Here is a 16,731-nt window from a genome sequence, read left to right on the forward strand (position 1 = left end):
GACCCTATTTCCAAATAAAGTCACATTTAAAAAAAAAAATACTGGGCTTCCCTGGTGGCACAGTGGTTGAGAGTCCGTCTGCCAATGCAGGGGACACGGGTTCGTGCCCCGGTCCGGAAGATCCGCGGCTGGGCCCGTGAGCCATGGCCACTGAGCCTGCGCGTCTGGAGCCTGTGCTCCGCAACGGGAGAGGCCACAACAGTGAGAGGCCCTCGTACCGCAAAAAACAAAAACAAAAACTAATTCCCCTCAGCTCCCGGTAACTACTATTCTATTCTCTTTGAATTGCACTACTCTCTAGGTATCTCATGTAAGTGGAATCATAAAACATTTGTCCTTCTGTGACTGGTTTATTTTACTTATCAACATAACATCTTCTAGCTTCATCCATGTTGTAGCATGTGTCAGAATTTCACTCCTTTTGAAGGCTGAATAATATTTCATTGTATGTATATACCACATGTTATTCCATTCCATCCCTTCATCAATTGATGGACATTTGCTGTTTTCACCTTTTGGCTACTGTGAATATGTTACTATGAACACTGATATACAAATATCTGTTTCAGTTCTTGCTCTCAATTCTTTTGGATAGACACCTAGAAATGGAACTGCTAGATCATACGGTAACTCTTTAATTTTTTTTTTTTTTTAATTTTTGGCTGCGTTGGGTTTTTGTGGCTGCGCGCAGGCTTTCTCTAGTTGTGGCAAGCAGGGGCTACTCTTCGTTGCAGTGCGTGGGCTTCTCATTGCAGTGGCTTCTCTTGTTGCAGAGCATGGGCTCTAGGCACACAGGCTTCAGTAGTTGTGGCTCGCGGGCTCTAGAACGCAGGCTCAGTAGTTGTGGTGCACAGGCCCAGCTGTTCCAAGGCATGTGGGATCTTCCCAGACCAACGTTCAAACCCGTGTCCCCTGCATTAGCAGGTGGATTGCTAACCGCTGCGCCACCAGGGAAGTCCCTTGTTTAATACTTTGAAGAACTGTCTTCCACAGCTGGTATATCATTTTAAAGTCAACACAATCTGGGTCTAAGCTCTCTTTCTGTGTATCTCTCCCTACTGCAATCTAGTCCTCTATCATTCAGCCAAACTGAATCTCAGCAAAGCCTCTTCCTTCCTACCTCCAAAATCCTTTTTCCTTGCTGCTCTCTGTTTGGGAAACAGTTTCCTAAGTGCAAATCTACCCATCCTTCGAGGCTAGCTCAAGCACCACCTACTGTGGAAAACATTCCCTGATTTCTCCAACTAGAAGGAATTTCTTTTTATGAATTCCCTTTGTATTTCCCTCTCACTTTCTACCATATATAATAATCAGGTACACATCTTTCTCAGCAAGTATGTCTAATTCATATATATATATACTGCCTTCAGCAACTAGTAGACAATGGGTAAATGAATAGAATGGATCAATGACAACGGAATAAAGATAAATTTTAAGATAAAAATAATTCAAAATTTCCGATCAAGTTGAGGACTGTCAAGGAAAACTAAACCATACCAGTTAAAATCTTTTTTAAAGTGTTATCTATCAACATTTTATTTATTTTTTTAACATCTTTATTGGGGTATAATTGCTTTACAATGGTGTGTTAGTTTCTGCTTTATAACAAAGTGAATCAGTTATACATATACATATGTTCCCATATGTCTTCCCTCTTGCGTCTCCTTCCCTCCCACTCTCCCTATCCCACCTTTCCAGGCTGTCACAAAGCACCGAGCTAATATCCCTGTGCCATGCGGCTGCTTCCCACTAGCTATCTACCTTACTACGTTTGTTAGTGTGTGTATGTCCATGACTCTCTCTCGCCCTGTCAAAGCTCACCCTTCCCCCTCCCCATATCCTCAAGTCCGTTCTCCAGTAGGTCTGCGTCTTTATTCCTGTCTTACCCCTAGGTTCTTCATGACATTTTTTTTTCTTAAATTCCATATATATGTGTTAGCATACGGTATTTGTCTTTTTCTTTCTGACTTACTTCACTCTGTATGACAGACTCTACGTCTATCCATCTCATTACAAATAGCTCAATTTCGTTTCTTTTTAAGGCTGAGTAATATTTTAAATGCATAGGCCAGATGACTCAGACATTCTAGTTCTAGAAATATGTCTGAAGTAAACGTTGGCACAACTGCAAAAAAGGTGTTCCATGCAGCACTGTTTTAACAGCAAATTTAAAAATTAAATAGAAACAAGCCAAGTGTCCATTCACAGGGGAGTAGACAAACATATTATGACACAACCATCATCTTAAGTAGCTGTTAAAAGGAGGTGGACAAACTCTACAACATATTACAAAATTTAAGAAGCCATTTCTGCCTAAAAATGCAGAAGTGAATTTTTTTTGAATCCACAGAGAAAATTTCATTTCAAACTGTCAAAAGTAGTTATCTGTGGTAGTTTGTAAAAAAGGATTCACTTATGTGAATTGATTACAACAAACATCTATTCTGTAATTTGTAAAAATGTCTCCCAAATTTTCAGTAAATTCAACTTGGTTCTGATTTTTAAATGTAAAAATACATATTTAAAAGTAGAACGGGGGGGCTTCCCTGGTGGCGCAGTGGTTGGGAATCCGCCTGCCAATGCAGGGGACACGGGTATAAGCCCTGGTTTGGGAGGATCCCACATGCTGCGGAGCAGCTAGGCCCATGCGCCACAACTGCTGAACCTGCGCTCTAGAGCCTGCACACCTAGAGCCGGTGCTCCAAGACGAGAGACGCCACCGCAATGAGAGGCCCGTGCACAGCAATGAAGAGTAGCCCCTGCTCACCGCAACTAAAAAGAAAGCCCACACGCAGCAACAAGGACCCAACGCAGCCAAAAATAAAAAATAAAAATGAAAAAAAAAAGTAGAATAGGGATTCCCTGGTGGTCTGGTGGTTAAGAATCCGCCTTCCAATGCAGGGGACACGAGTTCAATCCCTGGTCAGGGAACTAAGATCCCACATGCTGCAGGGCAACTAAGCCTGCGTGCCAAAACTACTGAGCCCACACACCACAACTAGAGAGAAGCCTGTGTGCTGCAACAAACAGCCCACATGCCACAACTAAGACCCAAAGCAGCCAAAAATAAATAAATAAAAATAAATAAAAGTAGGCTATTCTACAGTGTAATTTTATTTTATTAAAATATTTATCTATCTATCTATCTATCTGGCTGTACCAGGTCTTAGCTGCAGCATGCGGGATCTTCACTGCCACATGCCAGATCATGCAGGATCTAGTTCCCTGACCAGGGATCAAACCCGGGCTCCCTGCATTGGCAGCCCAGAGTCTTAGCCACTGGACCACCAGGGAAGTCCCCTCTACAGTCTAATTTTAAAACAAAAGACACCCAGGAGAGTGTATAATATTCCTGCCAAAAATAAATATAACAAAACTAGCAATTTTTTAATATTTAGAAACAAAGTGCACAGTAGTTTAGATATTACAGCTATGTATCTCTAAGTAGAGGAGAAAAAAACAAACTGTATAAATGGGTGTTTTCCAAAGAAAACTAAGCATTAAGGTTTTTGTTTTTAATTGAGGTACAGTTGATGTACAATATCATATAAGTTTCAGGTATACAACACAGTGATTCACAATTTTTAAAGGTTATTATAAAATATTAGCTATATTCTCTGTGTTATACAATATACCCTTGTAGCTTATATATTTTATACACAGTAGAATGTACTTCTTAATCCTCTACCCCTATCTTGACCCTTGCCCCTCCCTTCTCCCACTGTTAACCACTAGTTTGTTCTCTATGAGTCTGTTTCTTTTTCGTTATATTCACTAGTTTGCTGTATTTTTTAGACTCCACATATAAGTGATATACAGTATTTGTCTTTCTCTGTCTGACTTATTTCACTAAGCGTAATGCCCTCCAAGTCCATCCACGTTGTCACAAATGGCAACACTGCATTCGTTTTTACGGCTGAGCGGTATTACAGTGTGTGTGTGTGTACCACATCTTCTTTATCCACTCATCCACTGATGAACACTTAGGTTGCTTTCATATCCTGGCTGTCATAAATAATGCTGCTATAAACACTGAGGTGCATATATCTTTTTGAATTAATGTTTCTGTTTTCTTTAAAAAAAATCAAGGTTTAATACTACAGCTAAAATTATTCAAAACTTGCCAGAATTTTTTTGCGCTCTACTACTTTAAAAAGAAAATCTATACAATAAATGGATACATCTCTAATACTGACCAGAAGACGACAACAAAAAAATACACGAAGTATGATTCCATTTATGTAAAGTTGACAAACAGGCAAAACTAAACTACTGTTTAGATACACAGGTGATAAAACTATCAAGAAAAGCAAGGAAAGTATCATGAGACAAAACAGTAGTTACTTCTAAGACAGGAAATGGTTGTAATCAAAAAGGGCTACACTGGAAGCACCTATGAGGCACTGGCAATATTCCATCACTTGACCTGGATGGCGGTGACACAGATGTTTGCTTATAATTATTCTTTACACTGCACATATTTTATGCACTCTTCTGAATTTCTCACTATAAAAAAATCTACCTAAACCTAACTTTTAATAGTATTTAATAATAATACGTAAACACTTCTGCAGGTGAACTTTTATTCTGAACACGTGCTCACATATTTGATCTAAAATAGCTTTAGCTAATAGCGCACAGCAAAACCAACCTGCCAAAGGTAAAAAGAACAACGAAATCATTAGGAACTCAGACAAAAAGAAAATCTCTTAAGGTTCCAATGCTTCTCAAATTTTAATGAGCAACTCAAACTACAGATTCAGATTCAGTAGGCCTGGAGTGGGACCTGACATTCTGCACTCTAACCCTGGTGATGCCAACGTTGCCAGTCCATGGACTCTGAGTACCAACTTCTTAAGAAATCATTAAAAGGCAGCTGGTGTGAAGACTAGCTGAGAGGAAAGGGAATCAACAGGTATTAAGAGTTTGTGCCAAGTGCCTTATCTCATTTAACCCTACCTCAATTCTATAAGGGACATATTATCAGTTATGTTTTACAGATGAAGATTATGAGACCCAGATAAATTCATTTGCCCACAATTAGCCAGCTTTGTAAAAAGAAAAGGAACCAGAACTGGAACCCAATATGTTCTGAAGTCTCTCGGAAGGAATTCACTACATGTGAGCAAATGAGAAGCATGGTGAAAACAGTGTTTCAGGAAGCAGAATTCAAAGCACTCTACAATTGTACGGTATTCCCATCAAATCTCTCAATTTGCATATAGAACCAGCAACCTCACTGACACAAAAATATTCTGCAAAGAACACAGTACATTTTGACAAGATGCTGTAAGAGAACGGAAATTTTCATTTCTACTTATATTTCTTCTGGTGGTGGTCAGAGAAAAGGAATTCATGAAGGGTAAATAATGTCCTGACTACTCCCTATCCTCAGGAAACCTAAAGGACAATGGCATATGCACATGAAGTAAATCTTGTTTCACAAGCTTGATCATTAAAAAAAAAAAAAAAAATCACCGAGTAGGTACACTTCCTAGAGACTGTTTCAGAAAACAGGGATGGGCCCAGGAATATTAATTTTTTTAACAAGCACTTGAACAGATTCAAGTTTAGAAAACCCTCAGTAGTACTTCTAAAACTTAACCTTACGTTCTCGTTTATAATTTTCCTATGCTTTACATACTTTACTGAGCAATAGGTTTAAAATATGGCTAATAAAACTCTCAGAAAAATATAAAATATTATAGCAGGAGATCTTAGAGATTATGGAGCAATTTAACCCTTATTCTACAAATGAGGAAACTGAAGTCCGAAAACTTAGGTGACTTCCTTAAGGTCATGTATTTAGTGGCAAAACAGAACCTGTTATCAGCTCAATGCTCTTTCTAACACACATACCAAAATCTATTTTAAAGTAGGGTGTTTTTTCTTTTTTGGCCACGCCACATGGCTTGTGGGATCTTAGTTCCCCAACCAGGGACTGAACCCAGGCCCTCGGCAGTGAAAGTGCCTAGTCCTAACTACTGGACCGCAAGGGAATTCCCACCAAAATCTATTTTTAAAAGATCAGCAGTAAAGCATTACTTACTGATTACCATCAAAAAGTGACTAGTTGAACAAATCTGGCACATCCACACAATGACGCTGTGAATATGATTAGGGATTACCTCTGTTCCAATAAGGCATCATCTCTAGGATATATTAAGTGAAAAGAAATGCTGAACAGTGTACATAATATGGCAATCTTTTGTGTAAGAACGGATAAAAAAGAATATATGTAGATATTTGTTTATTTTTGCAAAAAGAAACACTGTAAGGATAAACCAGAAACTAATAAAAATTAGGAAGAGGATGATCCAAGCACCAGCCATGTGGCATATCTTGGCAATTCCCCCTCTTGGTCCCAGATCTGAAAGTGGCAGCAGTGCCTGAGGTCGTGGGTGACCCCCTCTCCATTTTCTTTAAAAGGTTTGATAATACCATCTATCCCTTTTGTTTCCAACTCTTGAGGTAATAGTTTCGCCCCAGTTACTTTATTTATTTTTTAATATTTATTTATTTACTTGATTGTGTTGGGTCTTAGTTGTGGCATGCAGGATCTTTGTTGCAGCGGGCAGAATCTTTAGTTGCAGCATGCAAACTCTTAGTTGTGGCATGCTTGTGGGATCTAGTTCCCTGACCAGGGATTGAATCTGGGCCCCCTGCATTGGGAGCACGGAATCTTAGCCACTGGACCACCAGGGAAGTTCCAATTTCACCCTAGTTATTAATCTCTAAGTCACCCTTGCCCTACTCTTTTTTGCTCTCTCAGTCTTGCAACCTACATTAAATCTCCTATATTTGAACTATCTAGTATGTTTTCCATTTTCTTGACTGGATGTTGACAGAATGTTCTAAGGGTAAAAAAAGAATGACAAATAAATTTTAAATTTACCTCAGTAATTTTGTTAGTAACAACATGAAGACTATATCTATATATATGTATATGTATATATATGTGTATATATATACGTGTGTGTATATATATATATATATATATATATTTTTTTTTTTTTTTTTTTTGCGGTACGCGGGCCTCTCACTGTTGTGGCCTCTCCCGTTGCGGAGCACAGGCTCCGGACGTGCAGGCCCAGCGGCCACGGCCCACGGGCCCAGCCGCTCCGCGGCACATGGGATCCTCCCAGACCGGGGCACAAACCCGCGTCCCCTGCATCGGCAGGCGTACTCCCAACCACTGCACCACCAGGGAAGCCCTGAAGACTATATTTTTAAAAGTTACGTATGGGACTTCCCTGGTAGTCCAGTGATTAAGACTCCACGCTCCCAATGCATGGGGGCCGAGGTTCAATGCCTGGTCAGGGAACTAGATCCCGCACTTTGCAACTGAGATCCCGTGCGCAGCAACGAAGATCCCGCATGCTGCAACAAAGACCCGACACAGCCAAATAAATAAATAAATTTTTTTAAAATAAAAATAAGAGTTATGTATACTGTAGTATAGAACAAATAAACGTGAACAGTACTAAAAAAATAAGATTTTCGGTTTAAGGAAAGAGAGACAAATATAAAATCTAAAGAAAAGAACCCTGTAAGGATTCAAATTAAATTGGAAATATCAATATGAAGTTTTGATTTCTAAAAAACGTATTTTCTATCTCTGCCCATTGAAAGGACCTAGAAATAATGAAGACACAGTAAGCAATGAGCATTCGTAGCACTCAGATCTTGGTTTCTAATGGCATTCTCTGTAAAAGTAACTAGGTCTTCCTAGAAAAATGACTGATTTCGGGTCAAGAACAGAGAGAGTACAAGGTGCACCTGGAAAATCTTGCAAGAGAAAACAACCCAAACACCAAAGGGCACACGGGGCACATCAAAAGGACACAACACTAGCTTGAAGACACTCATACTGGTGAAAGTTCTGCGTTAAAGAGACTAATGGGGCTTCCCTGGTGGCGCAGTGGTTGAGACTCTGCCTGCCGATGCAGGGGACGCGGGTTCGTGCCCCGGTCCGGGAAGATCCCACGTGCAGCGGAGCGGCTGGGCCCGTGAGCCATGGCCGCTGAGCCTGCGCGTCCGGAGCCTGTGCTCTGCAACGGGAGAGGCCACAACAGTGAAAGGCCCGTGTACCGCAAAAAAAAAAAAAAAAAAAAAAAAAAAGAGACTAATGGCTGTAGCTAACTGTAAAATAATGAATAAATAAAAATTCACGTGCCTACAATGATACAGAAAATAGAAAAGAAACTCATTTGCTACCACTGAGGTGACCAGTTCTTCACCAAGAAAATTTACAATGGAAAGCAAAGAATTAAACAAAACACCCTGCCTTATTAGGAGAGACTTTTAGTAGTTAATTCTCAGTTGATTCTCATTTATTAGCCAGCTAATAAATGTGGAAGGAATACAACAATAACAATCATCCTTTTGCAACCTCCAATGAAACAACTGATTAAGGCAAGGCTCTCTGACGGACGTTAAAACCAACAGGTGAAAGATGGAATAGAGTAATTGTGTTGTATTAATTTGCTACCCACAGATTACTTGATCCATGTAAAGGGAAACCTTTACAATGGAAAGATCTAGGACTTGCACATTAACCAAGTGTTCAAATTCAGCATCATTACAATGGCAAAAGCTGACATCAAGTGCGATACAACTTGAATACACAGTATCACAAAGGATTGCAAATTGTCAATTGTCTTAAAAGGTGATAAAGGAAGGAATTAATTGACAGAAGGAAATAGTAAGACAACTCATGAATGTGGAAGAGTCTACCAGAGACCCAGGCTGGTCTCTTCAAAAAGTCAGTGTCATTGAGCAAAAGAAAAAAAAAAAAACAAATGGGGAGAAGGGGAGGAGGCTATTTTAGATTATGAAGCAAAAACTAAACAACAGCCAAATGCAATTTGAGAGTCCCAACTAGATCCTGGTTCGTACTTTAGACCTTTGCGCTAGCTGTTCCTTATGTCCCCAAAACTTAGCATTAAACATTCTGCCTTGTGTCTTTCAGCCTGAATATCACCTTCTCACTGAGGCTTTCTCTAAACCAATCTCAGTCTTCCCTTTTAGCTAACTCTCTTTAATTTTCTTTGAAGTATTTATTACTGTCTGAAGTTTTGTTCATTCATTAACTGCTTTCTTCATTCTCGAATGTAAGATCCTAGAAATCAGAGCCCTTGCCTATTTTGTCCACTGTAACCCTAATATCTTGAACCATGCCTAGCACACAGCATTTAATAAATGTTTTTTGAATGAACGGACCAATGAACAAAAAGGCAAAAAAGACTCAACAGACACTTAGGATCACGCAACGCCTCAGAAAGCTCACGAAGAACGTCAGCCCATAAGAATAAACCCATACACTGAATGAATATTTGAGTGCCTAATATGTAAGTACTAAATGTGCATAGAAGACACCAAAAATATTACATGTGAATTATACTGCATGATATATCCCTTTTAAGTATTTGGCAGGAATTCATTAGCACAGTAATTTTCTTTTTGGATATTAACTTTAACCTAATTGTGCAGGGGCAAGAGTGGTTAAGTGGTGGAGCATACAGGAGATACTCTACAGAGCTGGATAGAGTAGTTAATGAAAAATATGCCTCCTACCAAGGAAAATGAATATTCAAGTTATAAAAATGAACATAATATACATGAGAGGCAGTGAGACTAGTCTGGCTTGAACAGACTGCATGATGGGTATCATGTAAAATAAGGCTGGAAAGGTACAATGAGGGCCAAATGGAGAGCTTCAAAGATCAGTAAGGGAGTAGGCAATAATGAGTTACCATAGGTTCCCGATCAGAGGGGAAATATTCGGATCGCAGTCCCTTAAGATTGGTCTGTTGTAAATACTGTCACTTCAATCTTAACCATTTCCAAAAATTACCTAGAAGAAAAACTCAAGTAACAGCAAATACTTCTTATGCAGTGTTCACCATGTGTTAGACACTTAGTTAAATATTGCACACGTATGTCATGCAGCAGGAATTGTAACTCCCATTTTGAAGATGAGGGAGGCTGAGATCATACAACAAGTAAGTAGCAGAGCCCTGGCAACAAGACTAGTTAAGAACTACAGCAGTACTTCAGTCTGCCCTCAGCTCATAAAAGCCTGGTCTAGAGTCATGTCAGCAAGTGTAACGAGGAGCAGGGAAACCTAAGGGATACTGAGGAAGATAATACAGATCTACATGGCAGGATACAAAAGACTTTTTTTAAAAAAAGGGTATTAACAAATGACTCCCAGTTTCATGGTCTATCAGACCAGAATAAACGTATTCTATCTACAGAGATGGGAATATTAAGAAGGGAACTTGGTTAGTAAAGGTTTTTATGTTAAGGGAGGTAAGAGGTGAAACAATGGACTCAGTTGTGAACACGTGGACAGCTGAGTTAGAGGATATGCTCTATAAAGTCCCTGGAAAACCAAGAGGCATAAAAGAAAGATCACATCTAGATGGATTTAAGAGACATAAGGGCAGTGATATCAAATGAAGACATGAAAAAGCCCAGTTCTCCAATCAAATACAGAAAGGGAAGCAAGGGAGAAACCAGAAAACATGTATTCCTGCTACAGGTATGTCTGCATACAGGACAAGTATGCCATTGGACTATGCTATGAGGAAGCTAGGAGGCAAGTTCCCCTTGTCCCAGTTTTAATGTTCCATAAAACAATGTAATAATAATGTGTAAGCTTTAAGTGTTTACTATATGCTAGGCAATGTGCTGAGAAAGTTCACACGTATTCCCGCATTTAATTGTCCCAAAACGTGGGCATCATCCTCATTTTATAGAGGAAAAAATTGAGGCTTAGAGAACCTAAGGTGCATACCCAAGGAAAGTAGCAGAACTAGGGTAGGGGCCTGGGTCTACCTGGGGTCAAAGCCTATGATCTTAATTACTATATTGAAATAAATAATTATCAAGCCAGCCCACAGAGCACATGTAAACCATTAAGCTTCCTCTGTGTGTGTGTGTTAATATATACCTTGACATAAAAACTACCATTTTCACCATTTTCAAATATGCAGTTCAGTGGCATCAAGTACATTCACATTGTTGTGCAACCGTCACCACCATCTGTCTTCAGAACTTTGATCCCAAACTAAAACTCCATATCCATTAAAGGTAACTCCCCTTTCCCTCCTCTCCTCAGCCCCTGGCAACTACCATTCCACTTTCTCTCTCTATGAATTAGACTATTCTAGGTACCTCATACAAGTGTAATCATACAATATTTGTTCTTTTGTGGCTTATTTCACCTACCATAATGTCTTCAAGATTCGTTACCATTAAGTTACTTATAAGTTAAATAAAATGTGAAATTCTAACGCACACATCATTATGCAGCTCTATGGGGAATTATATTCCAAAATTCCATTATGATTTATGAAGCACACTTGGAAGAGAGAACTGCATTTACTGGGGGGAAGAAAAAAAAGGTGGGGGGACATAAGGAAGACAGACAAATCAAAATTTGAAGGACCCACAGGAAAGTAAAACTTCAGATTCAGTAATAAGGAAGACAGCAGCTTGCTTGCTTTTGACTAGACTGAAGGATCTATCTAAGTATCTCAAAGCAAAAGCTAAGAAAGCAGTCCTGCAGAACAGACTGCAAACATAACACTGCTGGAACAACCAAGAAAAGACAAGACACTGTCGCTTTTTGGCAAAACACAGCAAGACTACTAAGCAAAAAAGCTTTAAAAATAAATACTGAAACAGAAGGATAAATTCCATTTTCCCTTGATTTGCATCTGAAAAACCAGCAGATGGGAGAGGCAACATTTAGTAAAACTGTATTGATCAATTTATAATTAACATCAATCTTTCTCTAAACAATGCACCAAGAGGTTCATTCTGGCAAAAAATTTCTTGTTCTCTAGATAGTAACATGAATCAAACATTTAAAATGAGAATAATAAAGGAAACACAAATTTGGAAGAGTATGCCATACCAGTGAATTCCTTAAAATAGCTGAAATAAAAGTATCCTAAATGTTAAATATTCTAAGGGAATATTAGTAGCTAAAACTGGAACTTGCTTGCCTTTATAGAAATTAAATGAACTGGGACTTCCCTGGTGGTGCAGGGGTTAAGAATCCGTCTGACAATGCAGGGCACACGGGTTCGAGCCCTGGTCCGGGAAGATCCCACATGCCGTGGAGCAACCAAGCCCATGTGCCACAACTACTGAGCCTGCCCTCTAGAGCCCGCGAGCCACAACTACTGAGCCCCCGTGCCACAACTACTGAAGCCCACTCGCCTAGAGCCCGTGCTCCGCAACAAAGAGAAGCCCGCACACCACAACGAAGAGTAGCCCCTGCTCACCGCAACTAGAGAAAGCCAGGGCGCAGCAACGAAGACCCAACACAGCCAGGAAAAAAAGAAAGAAAGAAATTAAATGAACTACCTGAAATCTATGTATTACTAGGAGACAAGAGAAAATATGTTACTATTTAAGCTAAGTTACTGTCCAGAGTAGTAAAATTTTACAAGTAACTATTGCTTTATATAATATCTGTACATTTATCAGATTTATATATATAAACAAGCATCAAAGTACCACAAGATACTTCCACCTTTGAAGCAAAACAGAACAGCAACACTAGAAAAAATTAAATAAAAAGCCTAGGAGAAAACTTTAGAAATTAAAAAGTAGAAACTTAATAAAGGAAGAATCAGAATTCAAAGCAAATTTGCTTTCCAATACATGCATGAGTAAGTAAGCACAAAATTAAGCTATGCATGAGTACCACTAATTTTACAAGATATTTAGAAGAATGTCACAAGAAACAATTTTAAAAATAAGCTGTAGTGTTATGAGCTTCATACTGGGCAATTTTAAAATGACTTGTCTGTAGGTCATATCTTTCTACACGTGACAAACTGCCACAATACAGAAGAATGAACAAACACATCACCTTCACTTCCTTGTCAACCACCACCTTAAAGCACTCATGTTCCGTTAAGATACAGATGGTATGTGTTCAATACTGCACCGCTTACAGATTCCACTCAATCCAAAAATCCATAAAATTTCTGCAGTGTAGGTGACAACATGCTAAATTAATCATAAAATACCACAGCACTAAGATGAGGAACTTGCATTGAACAGAAGTTTAATATCAGACATGCTAAGCAGCCTCAATCTACATAAATAGATTCTACAAAACAGTTTAGTATACTTCTGGCTCAACCTGTCAGCTTCACCTCAAAAGGAGAAGGACCTTCTTGTCTTACTTATTATTGGGAGACCGGAGACAGTACTAATAATCACTTACAGTCAACATTCTAAGGGACTGACAACTAAACATTTATCAACTGAATGTGATCAAATTCAAATCATACAGTACTTCTTGTGCCAGTTTACACAACAAAAATAAAAGCATCACTACCACTCTAGAGCTGTCTTCACTTAGTAATCGGAGATGTTTTAAAATGCAGCTGCAATGTTTGTGTTTATTGCCTGTGCGTATGACTCACTCTCAAAAAGGTTCTCCCAAGACTCTGGTGGATTTTTGAGAATGCAGAAACCATAACTGGGGCATACTGTGTGGGAAGTGTCATGACAATGAATGAATAAAAGAGGAAAAGAACTTGTGACAGAAAATGTTTAAGTTTTTATAAAAAGCAGGTTGCTCACAAAAGGCATATTTTTCTGCAGAATAACAGGAAAGGTTGGGGAAAGACATCCTGGCTCTGAGAAGCCTTCCTTGACTCCCTTGGTTGCATTCAGCGCATTTCTTACACAATATATTTAACTAGTTTCTCAGTCTGGCTCCCCGACCAGACTGCAGGCAACTTGAGACCAAAAGCTGTTAGAATCATCAGTACCTACTTCCCAAAATGTCCAACACACAGAGGGCTCTCAATAGGTATTTTCATAAAACTGGTTACTGAATAATCAATCTTACATTCACCTTCTATTTTACAAAGCACTTTCACAAACATTACTCTTTTGCTTCACACTAACCATCCTGTGAAGTGGGAAGGGCAATATTTAAACAAATGGCTTCTAGTTTTATATAGACTAAAACAACCCTGAAATCACAAAGATAATCACATATTTGTTCATCTTTGAGATAACTTCTCCTTGGGACCTCAATATTCTTGTAAAGCCTAGAGGTTTTGCTAGCATTTTCACAATGGGTAGCAATTACACAGCTCTGAGTCCTACAGAAGGGTTTTAACTATATAAAGCGGTGTTAGAGAAGGCTCTTCTAGAAATCAGACATTGAAGAAGCATCCTAAGCTATTTTTCCTGATCCTCTTTCTTTGTGACTCTGAGAAGGCAAGAAATTGCAAAAGGCAAAATGCTGGAGAGTGAATGATGTCATGGATGTCATGAAGGTGCATCAATATCCGATGATGATTTAGCACAACAATGCAACACATTATGCCAAGAAGGATAATGTCAAACCACCAGGATGTTTCACTGCATTAATTTCATGACTCTTTATTAGCAAACTGAAATGGAGAGTGGCTCTCCAATTGTCTAAAACGGAGAAGTTGTTGGTTTAGGTTTATGTCCTTAGCAAAGGCACTAAGAAAATGTACAAATCTCTATGGAAAAGGCTTTAAGAAAAGAAAAAGATGGTCAAAAAATTAGCTACTATTAAACTAAACAGCTGTCATTTTAACAATTAAAAGCTTTTTGAAACAGACAAAACACCCATGGGTCAATGTAGATAAAGTAATATATTCATACTGGGCTTGTCAAAAGCAAACAGTTACAGGATATAAAATGACAACATACAACAGAAAGGAAACCAATCAGATTATACACATGAATACGCTCAAAATTAGGGATCTGAAACAGAGCACCACTATTCACTGTAAAAGCTACAGACTGAATCTTAAATGCTCAATACTAAACGACGCTATTTCCTCTCAAATTTTCCTTGTCCCTTTAAATCCATGACGTCATCATTCTTAAACACAAATTAAAGTGATAAAAGGTATGTGGTGTGCCCAAGCCAATGCTATCTCCTCAACAATTCCCCGTAGCACAACTGCAACTGAAGCCTTCATTCCTCAAGGAAGAGACCACAAGGCTTCAAACCGGCTTCCCTACTTGAAAGAACCAAAGTCTCCAAATTAGCATTTGAACAACAACAAAAGTTCTCACAAAGGGTAAGTATAGCACAATGTCCCTGCCCGCAAGCGAGCACTGGTGATGTGTCTGAATCCTCACGCTGGGCAGTAGGAATCCCACCACAGAAAAGTCCAAACACTTTGGCAATTGAGAAATGAAGCTTTTATTTTCCTAATAAAATTCCGGAGATGAACAGACAAAAGCAATTGGGTATTCCGAATCTTAACAATCCAAAGGTTTCAAAGGATCGAGAGGACTTCATTAGCCCCGAAGTTACTTTCCAGACACTATCAAGATCTTACGACTGTTTTTTTCTTCGTTTACAAATTGGTTCCCACCCTCCACGGTTCCCTTTGCACCAATTCTCACCAGAAGCCTTCCACGGTCACAACGTGGGCTGCTGTCTCAATCAAGGAGATCCGCAGTTCCTACCTCACTGGGGGAACACTCAAAAAACTAAGGGGTAGGAAAGGCTGCTTGTGTTTCATTTTTTAAGCCAATTCCAAAATCTTCCTTTTGCAGCTTCAGAGATGCTGGCCCCTCGCCGCAGCCCCAATTTTGGAGGGCACCGAACTCCGGCTCCTCTCAAAAGGCGTTAAAGATTTGGGGGTGGGGTGGAAGATAATTTGACACCCCAAACCCATCCTTACCCTAGTCACACACCCTTTCGTGGCTCCGGTGAGGGAACGAAAACCGCCGTGCTAGAGGGGAGAGGCCGGGTTCGCCCCCATCCCAAGGGCTGCCTGGAAAGGGGTTCTCCTCTGCCCTGCCTAACCCGGGGAGGTCGAGAATGACTACAGCAAGGCCCCCAGGCCAGCCGGCACCGACCCCCGCGCGAGGTGCAGGGCCTGCGCCGGACCCGTGGCATAAAGGGCATAAGCCGCCAGCTCCCCGCCGCGGCCCCGGGAGAGGAAGAGGCCTCACCTGGCCCAGCCAGCGCCACGCTCTCGGGTACGCTCCGCTGGCGAAGAAGGTGAGGGAGCCGGGGATAGGATCTGAGCAGAGGCGCTCCGCCCCAGGCCGCGCTTGCCGCACTCGGGATTCCTCACAGCTGGCGGGACCCCCAGCCGCTCCGAGCCGCCATCTTCCTCTACTCTAACGCCGCAGCCGCCTCCGCCGCCGTCACCGCCGCCGCCGCCGCTCCTGCTGCTCTGGCCGGGAGAAGACCGCACGGAGCGCGCATGCGCCGGGGACCGGCACACAGGACACACGCGCGCGCACACACGTCAGTGCGGCGGGACCGCGGCAGGCGGCCTATGGGGGGCGCCATGTTGGGAAGGTACACGCCGCGGCCCGCCGCCCCCACCCCCCAACCCCCTGGTTCCCGGAGATTCTCCGAGGTTGGAACGCCGCCTGGGGGAGCCAAGCTGGAGTGAGGAAACCTCGCGCTTTCGCGCCCGCTTTCTTCGGGTGCCTACAAACGGCATTAGAACTGCACTCACCCTCCTCTGCACTGCTAGGGACAACTGCTCAGTTGTCCCAACGGCTTGAGTCTATGATAGATGTTAGACCGGGAATTAATTCATGTGTACCCCGAGGGCCCGATGAGCACAAGCGCTCTTGATGTCAACTTAAGGAGAGAAACTCAGTGCCTTGGTTATGCAACCGAAGCCTCCCATAATTGTGTACCAACCATTGTGTGACTTGTTACTAGCTCCATGTTTC

The 16,731-nt window shown here is 40.8% G+C and overlaps 1 protein-coding gene across 1 annotated transcript in view; it reads right to left on the reverse strand.

The window, feature by feature from the left end:
- The window catches only part of FBXO42 (F-box protein 42), a 97,753-nt gene extending 81,492 nt beyond the window's left edge, over window positions 1–16,261 (reverse strand). The window contains exon 1 of the mRNA XM_032647024.1: window positions 15,991–16,261. The gene's annotated coding sequence lies outside the window, so the exon portion shown is untranslated. The remainder of the gene's footprint in view (window positions 1–15,990) is intronic.
- Between the last annotated feature and the right edge of the window lie 470 nt (window positions 16,262–16,731).

Source organism: Phocoena sinus, chromosome 1, assembly GCF_008692025.1.
Source record: "Phocoena sinus isolate mPhoSin1 chromosome 1, mPhoSin1.pri, whole genome shotgun sequence".
Taxonomy (NCBI): domain Eukaryota; kingdom Metazoa; phylum Chordata; class Mammalia; order Artiodactyla; family Phocoenidae; genus Phocoena; species Phocoena sinus.